At 42.4% G+C, this 19,051-nt stretch overlaps 1 protein-coding gene and 1 long non-coding RNA gene across 8 annotated transcripts in view; both read left to right on the top strand.

Annotated features, from left to right (window-relative positions):
• LOC114251819 (dystrophin, isoforms A/C/F/G/H) overlaps positions 1-19,051 on the top strand; it is a 480,975-nt gene that overhangs the window by 329,580 nt on the left and 132,344 nt on the right. The gene's annotated exons all lie outside the window — the stretch shown is intronic.
• LOC149502749 (uncharacterized) overlaps positions 1-19,051 on the top strand; it is a 52,347-nt gene that overhangs the window by 13,507 nt on the left and 19,789 nt on the right. The window lies entirely within an intron of this gene.

The raw sequence follows: 19,051 nt of genomic DNA, 5'->3' as shown, positions 1-19,051 counted from the left end.
TGCTTTAGTTGAAGCCGCACAAAAAATATGGAGAACATCTAAGCTTAGAAGTTTTTACATGATTATTTAAAACATATTTTTATGGTTTAATCTCGCGTTTTTTATTGACACTGTATGATTTCCAACATTTCAAATACTGTACAGTTTTCATTGTCACAGACGATGGTGGCAAGTCGTCCCTTTCAACGATAATTTAATCCAAAAAGTACTCTTAATTATGTCTACGACTAGTAAAAATCGAAGTAAATACTTTAATAACATTTAATAGCATAATAGAACAACAAATCTAACAACAAAGCGATAAAATAAAGCTGAATAGAGTATATAAACCTTATTGTGCTACAGACATTTGAAAATACTGAACCTGGTCTAGAAACAGAGCAGACTAAATACTCTTCTATTTTTAATCTCAATCTAGTTAAAAACTATTTTTGGTCTATTACGGCACACAACACAGGGTCACTGGTGCGAGCCGAGTACTTACCGCACTTCTCAAAATTCCTAAAGCTCCAAGCAAGTTATGTGAAGTACGTTCAGGTTTCTTCATATTTGGTAGTCGGTTCGCTGGTCTTATATATTGAAATTGTTCCCGGCCTGTCTATTACATTTAAGGCCATTCGGATGCCAACGTCTCCGTAAATTTCCTAGAACTAGAAATAGCCAAAGCATCTAACCTATAAAAGCTATAGCCGAGCCATTTAGGGACAATAGAAAATTAAATGTATTACAGCCATTCGGAGCTTAAAGCTCCGAGCGCTGCGTCCATTAAGTAAGCATTATATGTAAATTAGGATGTACGTCGAGAACCAAATTAGACTCACAGACCTTTTTGTTTATTATTTGTTTATTTTTTTCCACACTTTCGTTATATTGTAGGTGGCCATTTAGCTTTACCTGGGTCCTTAGCGATACTTACCGGCGTCCATGAATACAATGTGAAAACCGTTGGTCACTTTAAAAATGATAATAAAGCTTCAAATTTGTTAAACGTCTACATAGACCACTCACAAGGTCCACCGATGATTTGTCCGAAATTCCCGGGAATCCGCCAAACGCAAGTCTACATGGCAAACCTTGAGGAAGAGCCATGTCCAGCCATGGACGTCTGTGGGATGATAATGATGACGACTACCTCCTCACACGGGTTGACATATGATCGATGCGCAATATTTTATGCCGTACCAACAAAATGTACTGAAGCTTACAACTGGTATTTTATTTTTAATACTTCCTCCAATATGGACATCAATTGAGAACAATGGACTGCGTGTCTTTTATTTTTTTCAGAAAAAATATTCCCTGTCCACAGATTAATTTATACTTACACAGTCTTGTCAAAATACTGTTCACAGAGAAAACCTAAAATGCTACATTTGAATTTGGGACCTATCATTCTCATAAGCTTGGCTGGAAAGGAAAGTTTCCGACCTGATCATAGCTGAACTAGCCGTCGTCTGGTCCCGATCTTAATTCGCTGAATTACGCTATATTATGGTCTCTGTAGAAAACATGGCAAGTTTTAAACGCAATTTAAATAAGTAGCCCATGAAACATTCCATAAGAATAGTAACGATAAAAAAATCCAATGAAAAAAATACGTTTTATTAAAAAAAAAACTTGAATATTTTGTGTGGCGCGAACGAAGTAAAAATGATAAGAGCGTTTACTCATTAGACCTCAAATACTTGAAACTTTGATTAGACTTACTAGTTCTTACTTCGACTAAGGCCATTTGTTATGAGCTGTAGAATAATAAGGAAACACAATAATACACTTAAACGAGGCTTCAAATAAACCGACCCATCAGATCCATTATCTTCCCATCAATAATTTGAGTCAATATTGGGACAACCCACTAGAGTACGGCAAATCAAATATTTTGAAACACTTCCATGCTCCCAGCGTCGACGAGTTAGTAGCTATGAGAATGTTTGAATACCCGTAACGGATGGTAGCACCAGTTTACCAGTACAGATGGTGAAATGATAGTTCCTAATTTCAGCCCCAATGATTATTTAGCACCAATTGGGCCGTGTTCTGTTCTTCTAAATAAATAAATATAAACGATACTAAACGTGGGTAACGTAGGAATTAGAGGCAGTGAAAGCGCCGTAATAAATCCAAGTAGTTTCACAATGTTTCTGCGTCTTGAATAGCCGCTTGGCACTAAGTATTATTGTGGGAACATGATATTATTACGAGTATATCGTGTGTTGATACATCACGTATTACTTTGAAGTCACCGTTTCGTGTAATATCTGATTGTAGATTTAGTTTTGATGTTTAATCTTTTGTATGTATACTATAGTTATATTAAGTTTTTTTATCGGGAAAAGTCACTGGAGATCTTACCATCTTTATCTCAAGGTAGGCAGAATAATTTATGTTGGGAAGTCTCTGTGCTTCTGGAACTTTTACCCTTGGCTATTAAAAAGCTACGTATTGATTATACCGTACGTACAGGAAGCAGACAGGATTGCGGTGCCGGCGTCGCGGGTTCGTTTCCAGTAATGCAATACTGCGCGATTGGTGTTACCGGCGCGGCTATTTGCAGAACGATCGATATCTGTCTTCCGGGCTCGGACTTTATCTTCGTGCTCCATAGCTTCATTGGGATGAATTTATAGTATTACTTTTCTATGAGTTTTTCATTCACAATTTTGTTTCCAATGTATAATTCTCTGTTTATTCTGAAGGTTCATCGAGATGAAATATCTTTAGCTTTAAGTACACCTACTGTACTGTTATTTAGGTCTAAAGTACAAACGTACAGGCTTTAACATCAATCTAAAATCATAATAATATTATAAAGTCCCGTACAAAACGTCAGATTTCTAAGGCACTCGAACAAGACATATGTAAGTACAATAATTCAGTAATGTTGTAACGAGGTATTCACTCTCCTTCATATCCCCACTACTTACACTCATAACATGCTGAATTCCTAATGTAGGGTTGCTAGCTGGTATCTATAAATAGGTAAGCAGAAAATAACTCAGTAGAATTATCTCTTCTGTTTACCAACAGATTATTATTAGATTAGATTATCTTTTGCTTCTTTTAGTTGCTAAGTTCCCAATCGCGGCCCAATGTTGTTAAGTGGTCACCGAAGCTCTTAGACAACAACGTTAATGCCGACCACCCTTGCCGTGGCACAACTTGCAACGTTAATGCCACCACCTTGAGACATGTCGTCTTTTCGCTGTAAAAGTGTACAATTTCTAAAAATATTCGAAATTGAGTTAATATGCGGAATCATTTGGTATCACCAGTATTTTTCTCATAAATACTGTCAAAAGAGCGTAGTTTAGTTTTAGTTTTTTTTTTTTTAGTTCACCTATATTTTGACTACTTTTAACAAAATTAATACATAATTTTATCTTACTTTAAAAGACAGATAGTGTAACTGGTAAAAAATAAAAAATAAACGTTGCAAAGATGATTAATATTAAAAAATATATATCACATGTTAAACCTTTAAAACATTCTCCTGTAAAATTTGTAAGTTTTGAGATTATACAGTTTTAATGAGAGAAGACGATGTATATATCTCAGTTTTATGTGTAAAATGATTGTCCCACCCTTCAAACCGAAACGCATTACTGCTTCGCGGCATGAATAGATAGGGTAATAGTACCTACCCGTGCGGACTCACAAGACGGACTAGCGTCAATTTGCTTTTTTTGTATTAATATATATGTTGACGAGCTACCATATTATCAATAATCTGTTTTTGGACATTGTCAGCTTGTTTTCAATGTCGATAACTATATTATGTAGAAAATATAAACGGAATTAAAATCTTGAGACTTGGTTGTGGTCGAATTTCAATCATTATCCCAACCATTGCTTGCTGACATTAAAATACGTAACAATTTTTCGATCAGCTCACAGTGTCGAAGGAGAAAGCAAAGCATATCGATGTAACTAATCGACCCTCATATTAGCATTGTAGTCACTTGGCTTGACAAGACGCTGTCAACTGTGAGCACTTGTGAACATTTCGTACATTACTGGACTTTCGCAAATATTATTCGTGTCTTATTGATCTCTGATATAGACTATAAGATCAGTTCTTTTTTAAATGAATTGACAAGAAACGCCCCTATCTTCGTATCGGCGATGCGACTGTGTCGGTGTTCTAATACCGCAGTCAGATAGGTACTTCTTCTTCTCTTCTTAATCGTTCCCTTACTGCTGAGGATCGCGACCACGTGTGACGTTCCTCCACAGTGTTCGAACATGGGTGGCATATACCGCATGGCACAGACTACCACCAAGAGCTTCCTTTACCAGAGCTGACCATCTGGCTAGTGCTCTGATCAGATACCTACACTTGAGATTTAACTATAACTTAACTATACTTGAGACCTTAGAACTCATATCTCAAGGTAGGTGGCGCATTTACGTTGTAGACTTCTACGTGCTCCAGTAACCACTTAACACCAGGTGAGCTGTGAGCTCGTCCACCCATCTTATATAACTTAACTATACTTGAGACCTTAGAACTCATATCTCAAGGTAGGTGGCGCATTTACGTTGTAGACGTCTACGTGCTCCAGTAACCACTTAACACCAGGTGAGCTGTGAGCTCGTCCACCCATCTTAGCAATAAAAAATGCAAAGTAAACATTGTTCTAATGAAATACGTAATTCGCCCTTAATTAACTAATAACAAAAATTTTACCTGTAAAAACGATATATTACTGCACAATCAAGACAAAGACTTTAAGCCTCAAAGTGGCTGATGTCTATAGGCTCCAATGACCGTGAGGCAGTCACCTGTCCAACAAATTCGGATAAGAAAACTGAAATCATGTATATCAATCAGCCTAGTGTATCTAATGTCCAGATTATACTTTCACAATAATTTCAATTATAAAATCTGATTGATTGATTATCGGTATCCAATCAGTCATTTTTGTGTTGTAAACCCGTAACATCGCACCGGGTGGTCCGAAAACTTATCTCTACTACTATAAAAAATAAAGGGCTTTTAATTAATTTGACGATATGTTATAATTCAGGCGGTAAAAATCTAATAAACTAAATGCAATTTAGAAATCACCGACATAAAGTAAATATTTAATACGGTATGAGAAATTTACAGCCTAAATTACAGCCAGTTTGCCTTTGTATAATTTTAATATCAATTGCTATTATAAACGAGAGAGGGAAAACCACAGTCTGGAAGCTACATTTAATGTATTTTCGAATCATTATTAAAATCTAACTGACTTCGTTTGGAATATTACACCTGTCACATCTGACAGCTGTCAAAACATATTAAATTCTAACACATCAGAATACTGTTGATTAAGCGCGGCAACCCTGTAAGCCTGTCACACTAATCATTCATCCGGAGACAATGACGAATAGGGCGAGTAAGACCCTTCGCGACATTGCATACCTTCGTGTGCCAAATGTATCTTAGATAAAGGGCTTAATGTAATGTGCGTGTATGTAAGCGGAGCGGGGAGCGAATTAGATGAAATGTCCTGATTTAATAATTTCCATGTCCAATGCTCTAATAGGTACGACGTCCGATATACTCGTATCGAGGGTCCTGACGATAATGGAACTCTCGTTATGAACCAGTTTTCATGCGAATAGTTGCTACTCAACCCCCCTTAATCAACAAAGACATCGGGCTACAAAATCAAAGTCGTAGAGAATATAAAGTAAAACATAAGAAACAAAATTGTTAATATTAAATACTAACGACCCGCCCCCGCTTCGCTTCGTGAACTCATTATTGATCTTATTGAATTTTTCTAACTTCATCTTTCATGATATTGCACACACGGTTGTTTATAGTCATGACTATTCAAATATTTGATTTTTGATTTTTTTTTTTTTTTTTTATTGCTTAGATGGGTGGACGAGCTCACAGCCCAGCTGGTGTTGAGTGGTTACTGGAGCCCATAGACATCTACAACGTAAATGCGCCACCCACCTTGAGATATAAGTTCTAAGGTCTCAGTATAGTTACAACGGCTACCCCACCCTTCAAACCGAAACGCATTACTGCTTCACGGCAGAAATAGGCAGGGCGGTGGTACCTACCCGTGCGGACTCACAATAGGTCCTACCACCAGTGAAAAGTATTGAAACCAGTGAAAAGTAAAAAGATTTGAATAAATCATGCAGTGTATAAGACAAAGTTTGTATACTTTAATTACCAGTCGCGATAAAAGTATTTATTTTCATATAAGCATCAATTGGTGACTATCAAATGTGCGTTTATAAACTAACCATTTTTATTGCTTTTATGGTTCACTATTGGCGATAATGGCTTACACGTAAAAGAGAGATAATATGCTGTCGCGGGCTTTTTTATGGAGCTATTTAAGACAAACATTTCCATAATCTATACCAATATATAAATGTACAGTGGTTTTTACGGATGTTCCGTTATAACTACTGAACCATGCATCCTATTGACTTGAAACTTGGTATCCATGAAGAAAATACATGTACTTAATGGATAGGCTAATATTTATATGAGTGTTGGACTCCTTAATAATAATGACATTAAATAATAATGTTAATTTTAAATGTCCAGCGAAGCGGGCGAGGAGTATATTTTTCCTATTTTCTTGACACTTAGCGTTATATTTTGGCTAATTCACACAATTTCTTTATAAATTATAGCCTTCCTTCTGCGTTCGAAGGCCGTCTGCAATACCTATTGGCTATAGAAGTGCTTAATAGAGTAAATAGTGAGGTTAAAATTGAAGATTTTAGTGTTGATCAGTCCCACTACAAAACCATGTTAAGGAAAAACTCCGTTACTTAGATCGAGCTGCAACATTGAGTCTCAGAGTGAGTAGTAGCTTTTATATTGTGGTGCCAAAACTGAAATGGCGAGCTTAAAGGATAAAAGCTATAAAACTCGGCGCGTCCAAGACATCTAATTATGGCGAGGCAATCAAGAAAATTAACACTAACCCGAGCGAAAATATCGCAATCTCGCAAATGATCCCGCGAGAGCGTTTTATTTGATTCCCGCGGGATGCGACCGGGATTGTTAATCACGGAACGGGATTACGGGATCCACCGCGTCACGGTTGCGAGGAAAACGCGGGATTTACTCATCCCGGTTTTTGTCTTTCGTTTGGAAATTGTACTTTTTTTTGGCGATGAAGACATTTTTTTGTTTGATTTAAGTTTTTGTGACGTTATAATATGTAAAACCTGGTTTATAATTGTACAGATATATTTCAGTAAGGTAACCAATCAATATTAGGCTAATATGCGGTAACGTGCTGTAGCTTACTAAGAAACTTATGTTTTTTTTTTTTTTATAGCATAGATGGGTGGACGAGCTCACAGCCCACCTGGTGTTAAATGGTTACTGGAGCCCATAGACATCTACAACGTAAATGCGCCATCCACCTTGAGATATAAGTTGTAAGGTCTCAGTATAGTTACAACGGCTGCCCCACCCTTCAAACCGAAACGCATTACTGCTTCACGGCAGAAATAGGCAGGGCGGTGGTACCTACCCGCGCGGACTCACAACAGGTCCTACCACCAGTAATTACGCAAATTATAATTTTGCGGGTTTCACTTTTATTACACGATGTTATTCCTTCACCGTGGAAGTCAATCGTGAACATTTTTTGAGTACGTATTTCATTAGAAAAATTGGTACCCGCCTGCGAGATTCGAACACCAGTGCATCGCTTCAACACGATTGCACCGGACGTCTTATCTTTTAGGCCACGACGACTTCAATGTGTGCTATACATCAAACTAACCTATACCATTGTGTGGCACCCTCGGTAGCGCTAAAGGGTTGGATGCGAATGAGATAGATGGAACAACATTAGCTGGCAAATAGGACAACACACAGCTCAGCATAGCTTAGTGTTTAAATTAGTACGTCAGTAAGTTATTATGAACTGTGTATTATGTACTATGTTATTATGTATATTATGTAAGTTATTTAAGTTTTTTTTTGTATTGTTTAGATGAGTGGACGAGCTCACAGCCAACCTGGTGTTAAGCGGTTACTAGAACCTATAGACATCTACAACGTAAATGCGCCACCTTTCCATGAGATATAAGTTCTAAGGTCTCAAGTATAGTTACAACGGCTGCCCCACTCTTCAAGCCGAAACGCATTACTGTTTTACGGCAGAAATAGGCAGGGTGGTGGTACATACCCGTGCGGACTCACAAGAGATCCTACCACCAGTAAAAGCTATCATGTTAGTAAGTATCTTGGATACAATTTAACTCCGTTTTCAGAAACTCTGGGTTACTGCTATAACTATTTTTCTTAGAGAAAAAAGGTGTCAAAAGGCGCTTTCAAACGATAAATACTCTTCACTAAGAAAAGCTCTTTCAAAGTAAAAAAATACTTTTAACAATGACATGGGAACTGCAGATCTATTATTTGATTTACTGAGTTCTAACGCAAGGCTATTGCTGTGCTCTGTATCAAAATAATATGTGGTTTGCCATTGATATCGGCTCCCATATAAATTACCATAATTCAGGGTATACTAAATAGCAATTCATAAATTGTGTAATATGCATAATTAGAGAGCTCGTCTTATATTTTATATCAATGTTTGTAATTGATTGTAGTATATTTTGCATATCTAATAAAGAGATGAATAAACACAAATAAATGAAATAACAATTGTAGTGAGAGTGTAGAACCCACCACGCTCCGTTGAAATGTACAAAATACCAATTTGTTTTTATGTGTAAGTAATAGGTTTACTTTTAAGTTTTATATCCTGATTATGATTAGAAGAAATTGTGATCCACCTTGTTGATTGACGAAATATCTTCTTCTGTATTATAATGTCGCTATGATGTGCACAATATCAAACCCATTTCAACTCTGCCGTAGTCGGCTAAAAGCTGTTCTATTTATAAAGCTAGTGCTTTTAACTGACCAGCGCGCTGTCTGTTACCTGAACTAATTTGACGGCGAACGGGCGGCCTTGCCGACTTTATGAAACTGTTTGTTTCCCAACGCTTCTATGTTTTTCATTTATTTATTGTAGTACATGAAAGAAGAACGTCCAATAAATTCAACATTACGATATTTAAAAACATTTTACGACTTAATCCCGCCGTTTTAATTAATACTAAAATTTTAGAGACTTTAAAAGTTTTCAATACTTGGCAGCTGTTGTATTCAAAAGCGTTTGCTAAACTTTACTCCGGATTACGCAAGAGCTGCTTGGCGGTTATAAGAGCTTACAGACCACAAGCCCGCACCGACTATTTCACCAGGTCGTAGGTCCGGATACATATAATGGTTTATCTTCAATCCTCAAAAAAACACTCATATTATACATAAAAGTAAATAACATTTTAGTCCGGTTCCTCTCACAACGACGTCGGATATATTTTTTTTTTTATTTTTTTATTTATTACACTTCATATAAAATTTACATAGGCGGACTTAATGCCTAAGGCATTCTCCACCAGTCAACCAAAGGTAGTGCAGAATAAATAGTGGTAGGTGCAATGAAATTTATATTAAGTTACAAATACATACACAAAAAAGTATATACATACATAATAATATATACACAATCACATATACATGTACATACATAATTTAGTGATTGATCTACCTAAGAATTTCAGATTATCCGTAATGGTTACAAGAAAAATGTTGGGCAAACGCGAAAAAACAGTATATTTTCGCATCATTATTTGTTCTATTATTATTTTCTAATAAATAAAGGTTGATACCACAGTGACATATGAAGTTCTTGGAAATAATAGCTGTGGTGTAAGAGGATTAGAGAAAACTAGGATTGGGGAGCCGCAAGAAGATGGGTTCTAGAATATTCTAAGCTCTTAATGAACAGCAGGACAAACCATCAGCATATTATCTGACCTTACACGCTTTATACATGCGATGCATATATAGAGGGTAAATGTTCAGACTACCAAAATCGAAATATGTAGTTGAAAAATTTTTTTTTTTTTTTTTTTATTGCCTTTGTAGGCAGACGGGCATACGGCCCACCTGATGGTGAGTGGTTACCGTCGCCCATGGACTTCAGCAATGCCAGGGGCAGAGCCAAGCCGCTGACTACCGATGAATTATGATATTCCTTCCGAAATTATGATATTCCTTCTCAAAAAAAAAAAACCAAATGCGAACAATAAAGTATTTCCATGGTACAATCACTGTCCAAACACTCCCATCATTATTACGAAGGAGCGCAAGGCAGGAGGCATCATCGCTCGTAAGCAGTAGACCCTGGCCATTTTCCCGAAATCTAGTCATAAATAGCAGAGATCCTTAATAAGGAAATGTGCCTAAATTGGGAACGAAGTGAAAACACATGTAAGTAATGTATCAACCGAACCAACAGAATGCTCCCCAATAAATCCACGAACATTCACAAGCCACTCGATTTAATTAAATTAATTATTGGATACGTTTACACCGACGTGGTTGAGGCGTGAAACGTATTTAAATCACAAGAAACAGAGATTATTTATTTTATTATTATCGATTAGTCAGTGGACAGACAATATTTGACGGTAATGCAAACTTTTACCTCATGTCTCAAGACTGCTAGCAAATTCACGTTAGCCTTGAGCTTATCATAATAAGCTTTAAGTGTGTGATCTAAAAATATAATATTATTTCGAAATTTAGATAACAAACTATTTAAAGTAAACCAAGTCGTAGCTCTGCTATGCCAAAAGAGTTTTTAAGAGAAAAATTTACGTATAAAAGATTATGAAGATTAGGTATGTTTTAATTTCGATGCCTCCAATGAACACTACGCTAACTCCAAATTCGTAGATTTACAGGAGGAGCGCTTAAACGAAAAAAGTTGATAAAATCTTTATTATTGCAGATATATTTATGAATTTTTTTGTGTAACTAGCTGATTTACTCTTGCTTCGAACCCCATCAATAATGATTAATTGTAATACTTTTAACATAGTGAAGCGATTTGTGTGAAAAACGAAAATTTCAAAATTTTGAGTTAGAGTAGTGTTCATTGGAGTTTTTTTTTTTTTTTTTTTTTCCTACCTATGCTGATAGCCTTGAGAGGCTATTTCAGCTTCGCCCTAACGTTAGTAGGTGAGCTCGCGGGGCTCAACCGGAGAGTTGCTAACACTGACCCTAGCAAGAGCAGTGCTTCGCAGAATCTACCACCGGATCGGAAACGCGACCCACTGAGAAGATCCGGCGAGAAACTCAGTGGGCTGTGTCTATGGGTTAGTTCACTCGTCGAACCCTTCGTCGCAAGCGACGGGTTCGACGAGGACGGTGACCGGTGCTTGTGGTGCCTAAAAGCACCGTTAATGGATCAGGAGGATCCGTAATGACGTGCTTTGGGCGACGTCGACGGTTTACCATTCGGTCTACTGGGTCGGGTATGTAATTTCCAGCGGCTACGATGAGAGGGTTCTCATGTCGTGCCGCCTTCTCAAAATGGCGCAGCGATGCCGACTGTAGATACTTACTAAGGGAGTCGAGCTCCAGGTCGTCGTGGAGATCCACATTCCTAAGGAACCAAGGCGCTCCGACGGCTATCCTGCAGAATCGTGATTGAATAACCTGAAGGGATTTCAAGTTGGTGCGGGCTGCGTGAGCGAACACTACGCTTGCATACGTCATGACGGGGCGTATACAAGTTTTGTAGAGAGTTACCTTATTACGGAGGGACAGTTTGCTTCGACTACAAAGCATTGGATAGAGTCGTCCTAGAATAAACGCGGCGCGGTCGCGTACCGTTTTTATATGGGGACGGAATGTCATCCCTCTGTCGAGGGTGACGCCTAGATATTTGACCTTCGAGACCCACGGAATGGGCTGGCCAAAGAGAGTGATGGGACTAACGGCGGAGGTGTTTGCGCGCCTACTGCGGAGTGGGATGCTCGAAGTGATGTTCGGAGGGCGACCCCTTTTGAAGAGCACCGCTGCGCTTTTCGTGGGGTTGATGTCTATTCGCCACTTCCGGAACCACTGTCCCAGGGTGGCTACTGCGATCTGGAGTCGCCGATGAAGCAGCGACATCTTCCTACACGAGTAGTAGATAGCCGTGTCATCGGCGAAGAGCGCTAGATGGGTCTCCGGAGACCGGGGTATATCATTGATATACAAACTAAATAATAACGGGGAGAGCGCGGAGCCTTGCGGGACTCCGGCGGTCAGTTGACGGGGACGAGAACGAGTTCCCTCTACTCGATATCGAAACGAACGGTTCGACAAGAAGTCTCGTATGATGAGCACGAGTCTGTCTGGCACTCCCATGTTGTACAGTTTATAAGTTAAACCGTTGTGCCAGACTTTGTCGAACGCCTTCGCGATGTCGAAGAAGAGGGCGCCGGTCGGGATTTGTTTACGCCTATTTAGTCCTATCAGAATGTGCTCCGTGAGGCGGTGCACTTGTTGTACGCACGAGTGTTTTGAGCGGAATCCGAACTGTTCGTCAATGAGAATTTGTTCGCGGTAACAAAATCCCAGAGGCGTTTCCTAAGGAGCCGTTCGTAAATTTTTCCTATCGTCGAGAGGAGACTAATCGGACGGTAACTAGAAGTTTCGTTTGTCGGTTTGCCCGGCTTATGTATACCGATAACTTCCGCTTCTTTCCACACCGCGGGAAAGATGCAGTGCGTCATAGCGGCATTTAAAATTGTAGCCAACATTGCTATCAGTTGGACTGGCAAAAATTTTAGCGCGCGGTTGTGGATGCCGTCGGAGCCGGGTGCCTTCCTAGGTTGTAGGTTGTGGATCGCGTCTCTAACTTCGTCAGTGGTAATGGGGGGTAACGCGTCCGAGGGCGGCAGGGAAGCTCTGCGCTCGACCTCCCTGTCGACTAACTCGGTGTGTTCGGGGTCCGCGTGTTGAGTGCTGGTGGTGCACTGCTCTTGCAGTGCATCGGCCAGCAGCTCAGCCTTGTCATCGTCATCGAATGCCGGTGGTTGGCCTGAAGGGCGTACGAGGGGAGGCATAGTAGCGGTAGTTTCGGATTTGAGAGTCCTAGCTAGTCGCCAGTATGCTTGGTGGGAGGGCGCGAGTTGTTCTAAATAACTATGCCAATTATCGTTACGCGCGTCGCTTAAGCGGGAGTGGACTTCGCGTTGTAGACGACGCATCCGAATCCGGTTTGAATGCGTGGGAAGACGATCGTAGGCCCGGATTGCCGCGTTCCTAACTCTTAAGAGATTCCTAAGATCGGGGGACAGTCTGATGCGGTGGAAGCTGTCCTCCACATCGACTTCTTTAGAAGATCTAATAATCGCGGAAGATATGTGATCGGTAATGATGTTTATGGATTCGACGGTGTCCTCGGGGGATAGATTCGAATCCGGGCCGTAAGGGAGGATTGGCGGAGCGGTGTCGGCTAGGCACGTGCCCAGCTTATTCCAATCCACCATGGTCCTCGTAACAGTGACTGGGTTGTGGGGGCGACCGAGCTGCATAACGACAGGTCGGTGGTCTGAGTCGAGCTCTGACATTGCTTCGATGGAACGCAAGCGCAGAGTTACGTTCCTAAGCAATGCCAGGTCTATAGTGCTCGGACGGAGCGCGATGTTATACGGATAACATGTTGGAGTTGGGGGACCGACTATTTCAAAGGTGAGGTCGTCTATAAACGCGTCGAGACGCCTACCGTTAACGTTAGTACGATGGCAGTTCCACCTAGTGTGGTGGCAATTTAAATCGCCTGCCAGGATGACGGAGTCTCCCATGCCGAACAGTGACTCGATGTCACTGCTCAGAAGGGGCTTGTCCGGGGGGAGATAAACGGATGCGATGACGATCGGCTGGTGTCCCGTCAGCGAGATACGGCACACTGACGCCTCGATATGTGAGAGCGAGGGAGTATCGAGAGGGACAACGTGCAGGGCCCGCCTATAGTAAATGGCAGTCCCGCCTTTGGAGGCGGTGAGTCTGTCATTCCTAACCATGACGTAATTCGCGACTTTCGGGTCGCGACGCGAGGGCTTCAGACAGGTTTCCTGCACTAATAGAATATCTACAAGATTATCGCGGAGGAATTCGAAAATTTGATCGCGTTGCCGCGCGAGTCCGTTAGCATTGTAGAATGCTAACGTAAGGGAATACGGTTTTTCTCTACCTTTTTGCGCCATTGGTTACCGGTAAAGATTTTATAACGTACGCGACACGGACTCGTAAACGTCCATGTGATCGAAAGCGGCCGCGAGCCGCTGTTCGGGGTTACCGACCTACGGATAGCGTCAGCGAACGATCGCAGGCGGTCGAAGTTGACCGCGGTGACGAAGTCACGCACGAGCGCGAAGTCGTTGGCGGCAGAGGGTTGCGGGGGACGGAACGCGGGCGCGGGGCGAGGTGCGAGCAGGGGCTGGGGCGCGGGGCGTGTCACGAGCGGGGGCGGGGGTGCGGTTTCCGTTCCCGCCTTCGTATACGGCAGCGGTTTTTTCCACGCCGACACCGTGGGAACTGCAGCCGGCACGAAGGCGGGTTTCGGCACTGAAGGCGCCGAAGTCTTTGGGCCGACGGTTCGGGGGGCTGGTTGGGTCGGACGTTTTCGCGGAGCCCTAGGACATCCACGGTAGTTCGCGGGGTGCCCTTGCTTAAGGCATAGGACACAGCTTGGAGGTTCGGTCGCGGTTTCCCTATCTCTAACGCAATCTAACGTAGCGTGATCGCCGAGGCATTTCACGCAGCGGGGGCGCGCGTGGCAATTACGCGCCGAGTGGCCATAGAGTTGGCACCTGTAGCACTGCCCGGGAGTGCCACGCTTGTGGGGGGCTTCGATCGAGATCCCGGATAGGCCGCAAATTGTCGTGAGACATGCGATCTTCTTTTTGGCCTCCGGGGTGGGTTCTAACGCCACGAGTATCATATTATAGGGCTGTTTGCCCCGCCCGCTGTGCATCCGGTGCACACTAACTATCGGGAGGGCCTGAGCGGTCAGATCCTCCTTAATGTAGTCTATTTCTAGCTCCTTAGGGACTCCGCGTATTACTACGCGGAGCTCGCGGTCCTCCTGAAGAGCATAGGTGTGGAAACCTATGTTCTCCTTTCGGAGGTATGCTGAGAGGGCCCTATGGTCGCCCGGCGTTGCGACCTTGATCTGAATCCCATGCGCGACGTTACGCGCATGGGTGTAGTTAATTTTATTTGCCTGAAGGGCCTGGGACACGCGATTCCACGCTGTCTTCTCTTGAAGTATCAGCGGGGGCGGGGCAGCTACTTTGGGAGCGGGCGCGGGCTTGGGACGCGGCGGTGGGGTTACGCGGCGCGCGGAGTCCGACTCCGGTGTAACTACTACTTTCGGTCGAGAGGCGGACGCGGATTTCGTCTGTTTTGTCGTGGAGTTCCGGGACTCCACGGCGCGAGTACGCTTCTTTCCACGTGTCACTGTTTGGAAACCATCCGAGGTTCCGGGCTGAGGGCTGGACGCGGATTCAAAGTCCATCTCCGATTCCGTATCGGAGCCTGAACTTGAGACTACGGAGGTCGCGACGGACGATACGAGCGATGACGTAATCGACGCGGGCGCGGGGGTGGGGGTAGCGTTAGGCGCTACGTGAGCCGCATCGTGGGAACGTGCGCTCGAACTTGACGCGGCGGCGGGGGGCGCGCGGCGTGCCTCCGAGGCACGGTTGAGAAACGCGGCGACGGACGCGGGGGGAGAGGGATTGCCACGAGAGGCCCTATAGCTGAGATACTCGGCCCTAATTGACGGGTACCTATCCCGGAGGAACCCGACAATGTCCCTAGCACTATCACTGTCGCACACAAAATCTTCGCTCATCTTCGGTCTTCTTGCCCGGGGGGGGCGGCCCCGGGACTTTTGTTGAACTCGCCGAAAGGCGAGGCCCCGGATAGGATTTGTAACCCCCCTGTGCTGCAGGACAGCAAGGAGCAGGGGGGGGGAATGCCTATGCCGTGAAAACGGCAATCGGCGGGGAAAAGGAAAGGAACCCGCTCGGGCTGTATAGTGCTACAGCAGGCAGAATCGCGAGCGGGGGTCTAGTCTTGAAAAAGACTGTTGTTTTTGGGAAGGGTTAGGAAATCGCTAGCCTGTGAGTGCCACAGGAAGCTGAACGTAGCGATTGGTTTTGCCTTGAAAAAGGCAGTTGGTAAGGGTGGGTTCGCGGTTACAAAACTTTAGCGCACAAAAATGGACCTCGATACGCAGATCGCAAGCGACCAACGGATCGGCACGTCCGCACTACTGAATTGTACGCACGATGTATTCACGGTCACTACACTGTCGAGCACAACTGTGAGTTCAGAGACGCAGCTCGCAAGCGGGCCACGGATCGGAAAGCACGTCCGCGCACGACCGAGTCGTGAGCGAGAATAATCATTGGAGGCATCGATTTGGTGAATATATAATTCTTAATTTTCAAGGATTCGAAAACTGTGCAATTCCTGGGGTCACGGATGTTATTGTATCGTAAAAGCGTAAGATAGGCCGTCACTAACCTAAAAATACAATTGAAAAATCGCAAATCGTTCGTAACTTACGCCGCTTCCATCATTACCCATCTAATCCACAATTTATAATACAAGTAAACGAATGTGCGTACATTTATTTAGCCAGAGCTCGGTACAACCTGCTCGCTCATACTTAAGAAGAGTATTTGCAGCAATTATATTACGCAAATAAGGAGTTACGAACGAATTACCTTCATTCTAATTAAATAAATGCATAGTCAGCTTCTTATCCACGCAGCTTTAAGTTCAATGATAATTCAGTACCCCTGCAGGACTGATCATGGTAGCGATTTTGTGTGAGCCCTATACTCATTAATTCTCTAATGTTGAAACTGGGTTGAAGTTGTAACAAATTTTGAGTAGATATTATTAATTTGCGAGAATAAAACAGCGTAGTTTTTTTTCATTATTGCCTTCAAAATGGAACAAATGTCTTGTTCTCGACAGAAATAGCGACGATCATAAAACATATACTTACACAAACTAAACTAAGCGAGTTACATTGTTAAAATGTTATGATGCTCATTCAATATGGGAGTTTGAGTAAATACGATGCTTGCTTACTTTAAAAACATACAACCTGCTGTAGGATTTGCTTCTCAATAATAGAGATATGTAGCTAATGGAGACGTCTCCTCAGCATTCCGTGGACCTCGCCCCGTACAAACGTTTTGATCCTGAAAGAGCTCAACATCAAGGGGAGACTTTCGTCAACACTCCAAATGCGAATCCTCAAGTTCTTCGGACACATCACTCATATGAGGACTCCATTGAGCGGTTGGTGGTGCAAGGGAAAGTCGAGGGCAAAAGATCTCGCGGACGATCTCCAACACTATGGACCGACCTCATCAAATCTGTGACTCACTCCAACATAAATGATTGCTCTCACTCTGCCAAACACCGTGTCACATGGCGTCGCATCGCGAGAGCATCGGTATCTCAGGATTCGACTCATACATGACCACGACCACTCTGTCAAGAGTCTACGACTAGAAAGAAGAAGAAGAAGTAGTCTGTGGCTTTTTTTTTTATTGCTTAGATGGTGGACGAGCTCACAGCCCACCTGATGTTAAGTGGTTACTGGAGCCCATAGACATCTACAACGTAAATGCGGCACCCACCTTCGGATATAAGTTCTAAGGTCTCAGTATAGTTACAACGGCTGCCCACCCTTCAAAACTATCGCCTATATCTGTCGGTATCAAAGTTTGATGTATGCTTTTATAACACACTTTATACATTTTGTAAATATGTATACCTAGGCGGCACTGAAAATTTCGGGAATTAACGAAGTGACACAACATTACTATTTAAAAATGTATTTATTGCTTTTCGAAGTATTCTCCGCGAAATTTGACACATTTTTCCATTTTCACATTTAATGCAGGAACCAATCATTGAAGCAACCATTCCATTCGGAAGTTGGGGTCCAAAATAGCCGTTTTGTAAGCGTCCACAGATTCTTCAGGTGATGAAAATCTCTGTCCACGCAATTTATTTTTTATTTTAGGGAAAGTATAGAAATCATTAGGGCTTAGGTCGGGGCTGTACGACGGATGGTCTAATAATTCTATGTTTTCTTGCTCTAAAAACTCTTTTGTTCTGTGCGCGGTGTGAGAACTCGCATTGTCGTGATAGAGGATGATGCGGCGGTTGCAGTTCTCTTTACGGAGTTCAAAAACGACCTGTGGCAAACAAATGCTAGCATACCATTCTGCATTAACCGTTCTTTGTCCCTCAAGAGGAATAGTCGTAACATGGCCGGTTTTGGAGACAAACGTGGCCACCATTTTTTTTGCAACACTCCGTGAACGAACAATTTTTGTTGGCTTTAACTCATTTTCGAACACCCAAACTCGTGACTGGTTTTTTGTTTCGGGTTCGTACGCGTATATCCAGGATTCGTCATCTGATACAATGTTGTACACAGCATTTGAGGATCCTGCGTGGAATCTTTCGAGAGTTCTGACGCACCAAGTAACGCGAGCCGCTTTTTGCTCTTCACAGAGCGAATGCGGTATCCATCGGGAAAACAACTTTTTTTACACCTAATTGTTAATGCAAGATTATTTGTATTTGACTCATGCCAATGCCTAAAGTTGCCTGAATTTCGCGGTATGTCACATGTCGATCTTCCTCAATCAGCTTACGCACAGCATCAACGTTTTCTTGGGTGACTGCAGTTTTTGGACGACCTTGACGGGGATCATCACTGAGCTTGACACGTCCACGTTGAAACTCAGCAAACCAGCGATAAATTTTGGTTTTGGATGGGGCTTCATCACCAAATGCAGAAATCATCCGTTCAACACACTGTTTTTGTGTTAAACCACTTCGAAAGTCATAATAAATCATCGCTCTTGAATTTTCTCGAGTCAATTCCTTTTTCTCAACGACTACACAAGTTTGACAAAACCTCGTGACAAGACCGAGAATCTTTTTTTTAAATAAATAAATGGTATTCGATTTTTAAAACCAAGGAGTTTTCAATTAAAAATATTTTAATATGACAGGAACAGTGGAAATATTCCATTCCCGATACTTTCAGTGCAGCCCTCGTATTACTTTATACATTATAGCGACCCGCCCTCGCTTCGCTTCGGAAAC

This window comes from Bombyx mandarina, chromosome 07 (genome assembly GCF_030267445.1).
Source record: "Bombyx mandarina strain Sakado chromosome 07, ASM3026744v2".
NCBI lineage: Eukaryota > Metazoa > Arthropoda > Insecta > Lepidoptera > Bombycidae > Bombyx > Bombyx mandarina.
Note: the sequence above shows the minus strand (reverse complement) of the source record. Positions and strands in the feature narration are given on the sequence as shown.